The sequence below is a fragment of the Hemitrygon akajei genome, unplaced genomic scaffold (genome assembly GCF_048418815.1).
Source record: "Hemitrygon akajei unplaced genomic scaffold, sHemAka1.3 Scf000108, whole genome shotgun sequence".
In the NCBI taxonomy this organism is placed as follows: domain Eukaryota; kingdom Metazoa; phylum Chordata; class Chondrichthyes; order Myliobatiformes; family Dasyatidae; genus Hemitrygon; species Hemitrygon akajei.
The window spans coordinates 2125019-2136492 of NW_027331994.1; positions in this window are offsets into that span (position 1 = coordinate 2125019).

Below are 11474 nucleotides of genomic sequence, written 5' to 3' on the forward strand. Positions count from 1 at the left end.
TGACACAAGTAATTTGTAACGGGACGGCGCGGAATGGGATTTTCTCACGGTCTGACGCTGGGACTGTATTGGGGATGGTGTGGAGGGTATTCTCTGTCTCTCGCCCTGTGATTGAGCGATGCAACGGGTTTCAGGGTGCTTCACTCTGTATCTGATTCAGGATATGTGTGACGGGACGGTTTTCAGGGTGCTTCACTCTGTGGCTGATCTGGGAGTATGTGATAAGTCTCCGTCGATGGAGCTTCCACTGTGTGTCTCACCTGGGAGGTTGTGATGGGACTGTGTGGAGGGAGCTTCACTCTGCGTCTGAGCGGGGTTGTATGTGATGGGACTGTGTGGAGGGAGCTTCACTCTGTGTCTGATCCGGTGACTGTGAGGTAAGGTCTTGTGCTGGGAGATTCAGTCAATGTTAACGTGCGATGTGACGTTGTGGAGAGAGATTAACTCTATATCTGACATCCCATTTTGTTTGCTTCCATTCTGTTGTTCGTGACCTTTGTGGATGCAGTTCAGATTTTATACAGTATATGAGCTTCCAATGTCTCGGAAGCAGGAGAGCGCACAGGAAAGTTGGGGTCAGTTTAATACGCGTATCTGGGGCGCGATGAAGCGGTGGTCAGCCTGCATGGGGATGGTTAGTGAAGAGGTCCTGGGAACCAGACACTATCAGGCTGACATCCCTCAGCCTGGAGCTGAGACACTGCTGTACCAGTGTGAGGAGCTCCGACCCGTTATTGCAGTTCACCGGGTGCGGGGGGAGGGGGGGGGGAGCAGCAGTAACCCCAGGCCACTCATTCTCCTCTAATGAGACTCGATTCCGACACCAGGACAGGAAGTTACAGCGGTTTATTGATTTCATCATGACAAATGTAAATTAAACAATGTGTGAGCTGCTGACATGTGGGAATAAATAAGCTGCTCCCGACTCACTCACAGTCACACACAATTAACTGACCGGCGACAACGAGTGACCGGTTGAATAATCAGTCCCGTTTCTCACCGTCACTCTGCATCGGGGAACAGATGATTATAAAATCACACTTCAGGGCCGTGTCCGAGATCGCTGCAGATCCAGGGTCACTGCCGAGTGATTTGTCCATTTAACATCATTATATCGGCCAGACTGCCGAATGCACCGTCCTCAGCAGAGGGAGCAAAAGGATTCCCTCCCGGGATAATCCCACCCAGAACACCTGTGTCCCAGACTAAGTCCCGTCCCCTTTGACAGTGGGGTCAAAGGAGCAAAGTTCCAATTTAATGTCAGAGAACTGTATAGAATAAACATCCTGAAATGCTTTTTCTTCGCAAACATCCACGAAAACAGAAAAGTGTCCCAATGAATGAACGACAGTTAAATGTGAGAACCCCAAAGTCTCCTGCCTCGCGTAAGTGGCAGCGAGCAACGATCGCCCTCTCAACCGCCCCCCCCCCGAGCAAAAATAGCGCATCGGTAGAGTCACCGAGCCCAACCGTGTGCTAAGCAATAGTAAAGCCACAGACCAAAGTTTCCCAAAAAGCTTTGCATTTTCGTCGGACTTTCGACAAACCACAGGTTCTCCCTCTTCCCAATAAGGGAGAGGGAGGTGTCCCCGATTTTCACAGCGAGCGGGAGACATATCAATATCGTGCCGTGACACGGACCCTCGATCCGCCCGCTCCAGAGCCCCGCGATCTTAGGCTTCCAAAGACGAACGAGACTCTCAGGCCAAAAACCCATGGCATGTCGAATAACGGCCCGTCCTGGAACGCCGAAAACCGTAGTCCGTATGTAACTCCAGGTCAGGGTCTTCGAAAGAGCCCTGAAAGGGAACAATAAAGGTATTAAAGGTGGAAATCGAGCTGTTTCCGAAGATGCAAGCAAAGGAGTCGTCGTTAGGAGCCATTAACTCTCGTAAGCTCCGCCGAGTCCCGACTCCACACCGCTACCCGGGCCTTTCCGTATAATTCCCCGGTGTTCCATTTGGGGGAATCCAAATATGCAGCGGAAGCAGCGCCGCTGGATAGGAGTCAAATATACGTCTCTGCGGTGCCGCTTTTGACATCACAGGACGTTCGAGGGAAGCCGGGGTCCGGTAATACCGTTGGGAGTTAAGCCCGGAGCTTGAAGGGCAGGGCGGGGGAATCGGGCAAAATGCCGGGCGGGGATGTTCACACATTCAGATGTTCACACTTTCACTGCCAATCCGTGTCTGGGTTCCTGCAGAGATCTCAGTTCCTTCCTCCCGGTCTCACTGAACTGATTGTTCCACAGGCTACACAGATGGAAAAATAAAGATGAAATAAACAGATTACACAACAGTGTCAGTAACAGGGGACTGGGGTTAATGCTTCAACAACACTCACAGACATATACCATCAGGAAATCCGCGGATAAGCTGACATTTTATAACATTAAACATTAGCACAAACACTCACCCGATCAGCTCCAGACGCGGGAGGCGGCGGAGAGCGGGGACAGATCGGTCTGTCAGCGAGTTATATCCCAGGTCCAGCTCTGTCAGTGATGGGTTTGTACTGAGAGCGGAGACGAGATCCTCAACACCAGAATCTGTGAGACCAACCTACATCAGCCTGGAGATGAGAGAGAGTGATGGTGAAGGACACAGAGAGACAGGAGACGGTACAAATCCCCAGTGTTTATCAGTAACACAATTACTGATCACATTAATGTTCAGTGTCAGACACCTGATGACAGAAAACGCAATCTCCCACAGTCTGGTACTTACTCCAGTTTCTGTATTTTACACCTAGCATTCCTCAGAGCAGCGGACACCAGTTTCACTCCCGAATCTCCTAGTTCATTAACATTCAAGTCCAGCTCCGTCAGTGATCGGTTTGTACTGAGAGGGGAGACGAAATCCGCGGCACCAGAATCTTTGAGACCGACGCCCCTCAGCCTGGAGATGAGGGAGAGTGAGGGTGAAGGATACAGAGAGACAGGAGACGGTACAAATCCCCAGAGTATATCAATAACACAATTACTGATCACATTAATGTTCAGTGTCAGACACCCAGTGACTGTAAACACAATCTTTCTTTCTTTTTAAATTTTTTAATTAATTTTTAAACAAACATAAATGAAACATGAATACAGAGAGTTTGAGAGTACATAGTTAATAGTTTAAATAAACATTCAAATAGATGATAATCAATATACAATAAACTCCCAAACTCATGGTAATTGCGAACAAAGGAAGTAAAAAAAAAAACAAAAAAAGAGAGAAAAGAATTACGTCATATATGTACAGTAGTGCCAATAACTCCGTACCTCCATCCAAATAATTAAGGATAATAAAAGTGAGCTTTAGGAAAAGACAAATTAACTCATATGAAAATGTTGAATAAATGGTCTCCAAGTTTCTCCAAATTTAACTGAAGGATCAAAGACAACACTTCTAATTTTTTCTAAGCTCAAACAAGAGATAGTTTAAGAAAATCACTGACATATAGTTGGAGGATTAATTTCTTTCCAATTCAATAAAATAGATCTTCTAGCCATTAATGTAACAAATGCAATCATCCGTCGAGATAAGGGGGATAAACGACTATTATCCACCATTGGTAAACCGAAAATTGCAGTAATAGGATGCGGTTGGAAATTGATATTCAGAACTGTTGAAATAATACCGAAAATATCTTTCCAGTAATTTTGCAAACAAGGGCAAGACCAAAACATGTGGGTCAATGAAGCAACATCAGAATGACATCTGTCACAGGTTGGATTAACATAAGAATAAAATCGAGCAAGATTATCCTTAGACATATGAGCTCTATGTACAACCTTAAATTGCATTCGGGCATGTTTAGCACAAATAGAAGAAGAATTGAGTAATTGTAAAATTTTCTCCCACTGCTCAGTGGGTATAATACAATGAATTTCTTTTTCCCATTCCTTCTTAATTTTTTCTGATACTTCTGGCTGTATTTTCATGATCATATTATAAGTGATAGCTACTAAACCCTTCTGACAAGGATTCAGAGTTAAAATATTTTCCGTAATGTCCGATGGACATAGTTTCGGAAAAGACTGTAACTCATTATTCAAACAATTTCTAACTTACAAATATCTAAAAAAATGAGTTTTAGCTAAATTATATTTATTAGATAACAGTTCAAAGGACAAAATTATTATCTAAAAATAGATCACAAAAGCATGTTATGCCTTTTGTTTTCCATGAAACAAAGGCTTGGTCCATAAAAGAGGGCCGAAAAAGAAAGTTAGATATTATAAGGCTTGATAAGATGAACATATTCAAGCGAAAAAATTTTCGAAATTGAAACCATATTCGCAATGTATGTTTAACTATAGGATTAGTTATTTGTTTATTCAATTTATATAAAGAAAAAGGAAGTGAAAATCCTAAAATTGAAAACAATAAAAAGTCTTGTACAGATTTACATTCCAAATTTACCCATTGTGGACAAGCTGCTATAGTCGATTCTTGTGTCCAAAATATTAAATATCGTATATTAACTGCCCAATAGCAAAATCTCAAGTTTCGCAAAGCCAAACCATCCTCCTTCTTATGTTTTGCTTAGTCTAGGATTTTTATTCTGCCACAGATAAGAAGATATTTTGGAGACAATAATATCAAAAAAAGATTTAGGAATAAAATTAGTAATGCTTGAAATAATTATAAGAAATTGGGTAATACCATCATCTTAATAGAATTAATTCGACCAACCAATGACAAAGATAATGGAGACCACCTGGTAACAAGTTGTTTAATTTGGTCAATTAAAGGTAAGAAATTAACATTAAATAAATCTTTATGTTTTTTGGTAATTTTAATACCCAAATAAGTAAAATAATCTGTGACAACTTTAAATGGTAAATGTTTATAAATTGGAACTTGCATATTTAATGGAAATAATTCGCTCTTATTAAAATTCATTTTGTAACCAGAAAAGTTACTAAACTGAGCAAGCAAGAACGAAATAGCAGTAATAGATCTCTCAGGGTCGGATATGTATAGTAACAAATCATCAGCATATAATGATAACTTATACGTCCCTTCCCCACAAGTAATACACAAAATATTAGGTGATTCACGAATGTCTATAGCTAAAGGTTCCAAAACAATGTCAAGTAGTAAAGGACTTAAAGGACAGCCTTGCCTTGTACCACGGAATAGCTGAAAAAAAGGAGATCTTTGATTATTGGTAAAGACCGAAGCCAAGGGTTTGTAGTATATTAATTTAATCCATGATATAAATTTCGAACTAAAATTAAAATGCTGCAACGTATTAAATAAATATGGCCATTCAACTCTATCAAATGCTTTTTCAGCATCTAAAGAAATGACACATTCTGGTATTTTGGGTGAAGGAGTATAAATAATATTAATTAATTTTCTAAAGTTAAAAGATGAGTAACGGTTTTTAATAAATCCAGTCTGATCTTCTGAAATAATTCGAGGTAATATATTTTCTAATCTAGTGGCCAAAATTTTACTAAAAATCTTAAAATCCGTATTCAGCAAGGATAAAGGCCGATAGGATGCACATTCAGTGGGGTCTTTATCTTTTTTATGAATTAAAGAAATAGAGGCTTCATAAAAAGATTGTGGCATCTTACCATAGTTAACGCATCTTTAAAAGTTTTACAAAGCCAAGGAGAAAGTATAGAGGAAAAGGATTTTAAAAATTCTACATTATAACCATCCGGACCAGGAGCTTTACCGGAATTCATTGAAAAAGTAGTCATTTTTATTTCAGTTTCCGTAATAGGTGCATCTAGGAATACACTATCCTCTGTTGTTAATTTTGGGAAATTCAATTTTCTTAAAAATTCATCTATTATGGAAGAATCCTCAACAAATTCTGATTTATATAAATAAATATAAAAATCTTGAAAGGCTTTATTTATCTCTTTATGGTCGATCGTCAGAGTGCCATCTTGTTTACGAATCCTAGTAATCTGTCGTTTCACCGAAGCAGTTTTCAATTGATTAGCCAATAATTTGCCAGACTTATCTCCGTGTACATAAAACTGGGTTCTAGATTTAATTAACAGATTTTCAATCGAAGAGGATAATAACTAACTATGCTCCATTTAAAGCTCCACTCTTTCTTTATAAAGTTCTTTGCTGGGGGTCACTGCATAAATCTTATCAATTGCTTTAATTTTATCAACCAATGTTGATATTTCAAAATTAGTTCGTTTCCTAACTCCAGCAGAGTATGAAATGATCTGTCCACGAATAAATGCGTTAAAAGTGTCCCATAAAGTTCCACTAGAGATCTCTGCAGTAGAATTTGTTGAGAAACACAAATCAATTTGTTGTTTAATAAAATTAAGAAAGTCTGAGTCCTGCGATAAAATGGAGTTGAACATCCAAGATTTAGCGTGAGAAGATGAATACATTGTCGTAATAGATAGCTTCAAAGGGGCATGGTCAGAAATGGTAATAGAATCATATTTACAATCAATAACATCTGTAAGTAAACGATGATCAATAAAGAAGTAGTCAATTCTTGAATAATTATAATAAACATGAGAAAAGTATGAAAATCCTTTGTCATTGGGGTGTTAAAAACGCCAAATTTCGGAAATTGCAGAATCAATTATAAAGGAATTAATAAGAGAGGCCGATTTATTCGGAAGAGCTTGGGTGGGCTTAGATCTATCTATCGAAGGGTTTAAGCAGCAGTTAAAATCCCCACCCATCATCAGCATGTACTGATTCAAATTAGGAAAGGATGTAAATAGACACTTAAAAATTCTGGGCAATCAGTGTTTGGAGCATTAACATTAACTAGAACAACTTTTTGATTAAAAAGTAAACCAATAATAAGCAAAAATCTACCTTGTGGGTCCGAAATTGTTTCATAGTGTATAATGGAGGTTGAAGAATCTATAAAAATGGAAACGCCTCTTACTTTGGCTTGGGAATTCGAGTGATACTGTTGGTCTTTCCAAAACCTGAAAAAAACGTTGACGATCCACCTTCCTCACATGAGTCTCTTGTTCAAAGAGAATATTAGCATTCATTCTGTGGAATACTTTGAATATTTTTTCCGTTTGATCGGATGATTTAAACCATTAGTATTCCCAGAAACAAAATTAATAATCTTATCCATATTGCCAATATTTATTACAATTAACACATAAGGTTAAAAAAATGATGAACTCATGAACCCGGAAGAGGGAAGTAAGTTCAAGGAGGAACCGGAAGTTCTGACAGTGCAACCATTTTTGTAGTTTCGAGTCAGCCCATGAAGTATAACTAAGAGTGAAGCAAGCAAAAAGAAAGATCCCCCTCCCTTCACCCTCAAAACGCCAGGAAAAAAAGCCAAAAAGAGGCAAGCAGGCAATCTAATACTAAATTTACCTCCATGTCTCGAGATGGCAACTCAAACACAAAAGTTAAAAAAAGATACAAACCACCCATATTTTAAGAAAGGGTTAGTATAACAAAGATTAAACTATAAAATTAGTATTATATATATAAAACAAAAGGATTTTAAAAAAAGAAAAAAAAGAAAACGTTAAAACCCATAAATGAATAATATTGTATTAGTGTTTTAAAAGAAAGTCCTTAAACTCATTCAGACACATCAGAATGTGTGTGACGTATCCCAGCACTAAGGTCTTTGGGGAAAAGAAACGATATCTTAGAAAAGTTTTTTTTACTAGAAAACAACCTTAATATTTAAACGTTAAAAGTATATAAAAAGTGTATATAAACTTAAAAGAAAAACCTAATGAGTTACTTTCAGAACTAACAGAATAATAATATTAAAAGAACGAACTCAGGATAAACCAAAAAAAAACGGACCTTTACCGTTGGTAAGAAATACACTGTTAACCATCACGTAAAAAAATCATCAAATTATAAATGATCGAAATCTATAGACTAATTATTACATTAGTCAACCCGTAGTTAAATAAAAGTACTATTCTTCAAGGAATCTTTGAGCATCCGCTGGAGATTTGAACAGGCGATAGGTCCCATCTTTGAGAGTAACTCTCAATTGTGCTGGAAATAACAGCGTTTGCTTGTAGCCGTCCTGATGAATTTCCGACATAACCGATTTAAAAGCCATTCTTGCCCTTAAAACTTCGGGACTATAGTCTTCCAGAATACGAAATTTGAAATCATTAAAACTGATCATACCCTTTTTCCGAGCAGCCCGAATCAAACGTTCTTTGGTATGAGGGTAATGAATCCGGAGTATCACTGGTCGTGGTTTCATACCTGAAGCTGGCTGAAAACGGGAAATGCAATGTGCACGGTCGATTATTGGAGGGGTATCCAGTACTTCTGAGCCGAAGACGTCCATTAAAAATTTAGAGAAAAATACAGTGAGATCACCGTTCTCAAAATTCTCCGGAAACCCAATTATCCGGAGATTTTGTCTGCGAGAGCGGTTTTCAAGATCAGTGATTTTAGATTTATAACGATCCAGCAGTTGGGAAGTCGAAGCTTGCTGTTGTTGCAAAGTTTCAATTTTGCGATCTTTCTGGCGAGCGGCATCTTCAGGAACTAAAATTCTTGCTTGTTGTTGTTGTGAATCCAGTGTAAGTGATTGAAGTTTTCCATCGACTGTCTTTAAAATTTCATCGAACGTAGAAAGCTTTGACGTTAATTGTTCTCCAGTTTTTCAAGTCTCTCTTCCATAAGTTTCGCAATTGCTTCCAGAGTTAACGGTTCTTTCGTCTGTTTCGATTCCTTTTGTTTAGACATTTCAACGGGTTGAAAATGATTCAAACAGTTGAAAAAGATTTCGTAAGTATGAACCCCTTTAGAATAGCTATAAACAGGTCAATCAGGGGCAGCTTGTAGGTAGAAAAAAATAAAAGGATTGGAGCGAAGCCTAAAACGGTTTCACTCCATAAGCGCCATCTTGAGACTCCTCGAGAATCAGCTTCTCGTGTTGCTTGTTATTAACGTGAATAAATTAGTTTTCACGGATTCCCGGCATTTTGGGGATGGGTTTGCTGGGCGTGCTGTGGATCGTTGATGAGAGTATCGCCTCCCTAAAATATGAACCACATTCAGATTTAATTAGAAAGTGAATGCGGGTCATCTGTACATCATTTAATAAAATCAACTTGAAAAGGAATACATCGTGTGCTTATTTATTAGTTTTCATAGAAGGTACTCAAATATTTAGGCGTTGATCTCTGACTTCTGTAAGGGCTGATTTCCGTAACCAGGCATATCGCGGGGTAGCATCGAATATAATGTCTACAGGATCGGGAATAGAAGATCGCCTTCTATTGGTGAGGGGTGGCTGGTCAACTGAGGAGGTTCTGGTACAGCTGAGGGGCACTGCCGATCACGAAATAAATGGAACGACACAACGTAAGCTAAAATAACACAGGATCTTTTGAAACGCCTTTCCAAAATTTGTATTCTTGTACTAATTATTGAGAAAGAATATTTTCTATTCTCAATATCTGCTGAAGTTTTTGGAGGCCGTTGTGCAGCATTCGAAAAGTTTTTGCCCCTCTTTTTCGCTGTTTCAGATGATACGGCTTGGCAGATCGGGAAATATGGAATAAGGGTGTTATTGACCGTAGCTCTCTGCTGCTTTACAGAGATCCAATGTTGGGTGTAAATAGTCTGTTTTCTTTAACATTGAAATGACGCTTTTCCTAATTCAATACTGTGTTCCATCCGGCCCATTCCACACATTCATACATTTTATTTTTTCCTCGAGCTAATTCTTATCAGATACGAATGAGACACTTTCAGTTACCAGCACCGGGATGTTTTAAATTGCAATTTTTATTTTATTATCAAACTTAAAGTGCGGATCTTTTAGAAAATGTGGCCTGTTGTAAGACGTGTGCGAGCTGGAACTGAGTTCTACTCGGGGGAGAAAGCCTTAGACAATCTTACATTTCTCTTGATCAATGCCCGGATAAGCGTCCAAGGAGACAGTATCAACGTTTTCAACTCTGCCCTGAAGTTAGTTTGGGTGGCTGCATAAATACACGTGTATAAAAGGATTTATGGCTGCATAAATACAGGAACTCATGTTCGTGAGCAGAATCCCGGTTTGAGCAGCGATATATCGGGCAGAGTAATAGTCGCGATCAAAATACATGTTTAGGCTGGCGATAAAATCGGTCACTGCCCACGGCAGCCAAAGTAGTATAAAGCTGCCCGATACACAGAAGAGTAATATGATGCCCTTTTTCCTGTTCTCCATTTCCGGGTCACGTTCAATCTTACTCTTATGGGTTCGGAAGCTCCTCCGGGATTTGCTGGCCACTAAGATATGCCTGACCGTCATCCCATTACATAGAAGTACTAAACCAAATGCACACAGCAGGTTTTGAAAGGTTTTGTATCAGCTGAGCGCGACGAACCTTGGAGAGTTGACGATGTCCAATTTCGGGCGAATACCCCACGAAATATTTCCAATTATCCGTTGAGGCTGAAATGCAAACAAGAAGGGTATATTCTCCAAACAAAGCCCCGCCAGTATTACTGCTGCCAGGATTCTGGCTGTCTTCACTCTGCAGTATTTTGTTTTAAACTTCTGACAACATATGGCAATATATCGATCACAGGTGAAGGCCACCGTGTACCACCGTGATAGTTCCAGAGTGACCGCCAGCACGTAGATCGTGGCTTTAAGGACTTCCGTATAATGCAGAAATGAACTTGACAGGCGGAATATTAAAATCTCATAGACAAGGACATTGATGAGAATGACCGATAGATCTGACATAGCCATTATCGTCATGTAGGCAGAGATGCATTTGGAAAGACCGCATTTTCCTCGGGACAGAATAATAATTGTTAACAAATTGGCTGCAACAGAACAAAAAACAACAACAGATAAAGACATCACTGAAGAAGGAAGACAGGGGAATCTTACAACTTATTTCTGAAATATGTTCGACTGTATTTCTGTTTAGTACGGTGGTCTGAGGGTGAGCATAGGCAGGACGGAAAGGCACTTCGCAGTCTGATCTTCACCAGCTGGAAACGGGCTGAGAAACAGCACGTGTAATTTACTGGGAGCCTGGATAATGTGCTGCCCTGCAGGAAGATAAACCAGGTTACCATTGGGTGGTGAATGGTAGGATGTGAGGTGCTCCGCATAAAAGAAACGAAGCTGTAAATACAGATTCATCATTCATTTAAAGTAAAACAACGGGTAAACCGGGTGGCACAGAGATCATTTTGCACATCGGCCATCACAAATCAGGACTTTCAGCACTGGGGTTGAGTTATTGAGTTGGAGTTGTGCAATACAAAATTGAAGCCGAATTCGTAGTATTGTTTAAATTTCTACTCACCTTCGTATGGGAATTATATCAAAATTCGCGACAGACTTCAAAATATTTAGCGAAACACTACTGCTGTTGTAGTACACTTTTATTCTCGGACAGGCACGATGGAAAATACATTTCCTCCAGAGTGAAACACTACTGCTATTTCAGCGATGGCATCCCTCCGTTCTCTTTGCACCGGTCATGAGGAGACGGCCTCCTGTGTCCAGAGGAATGT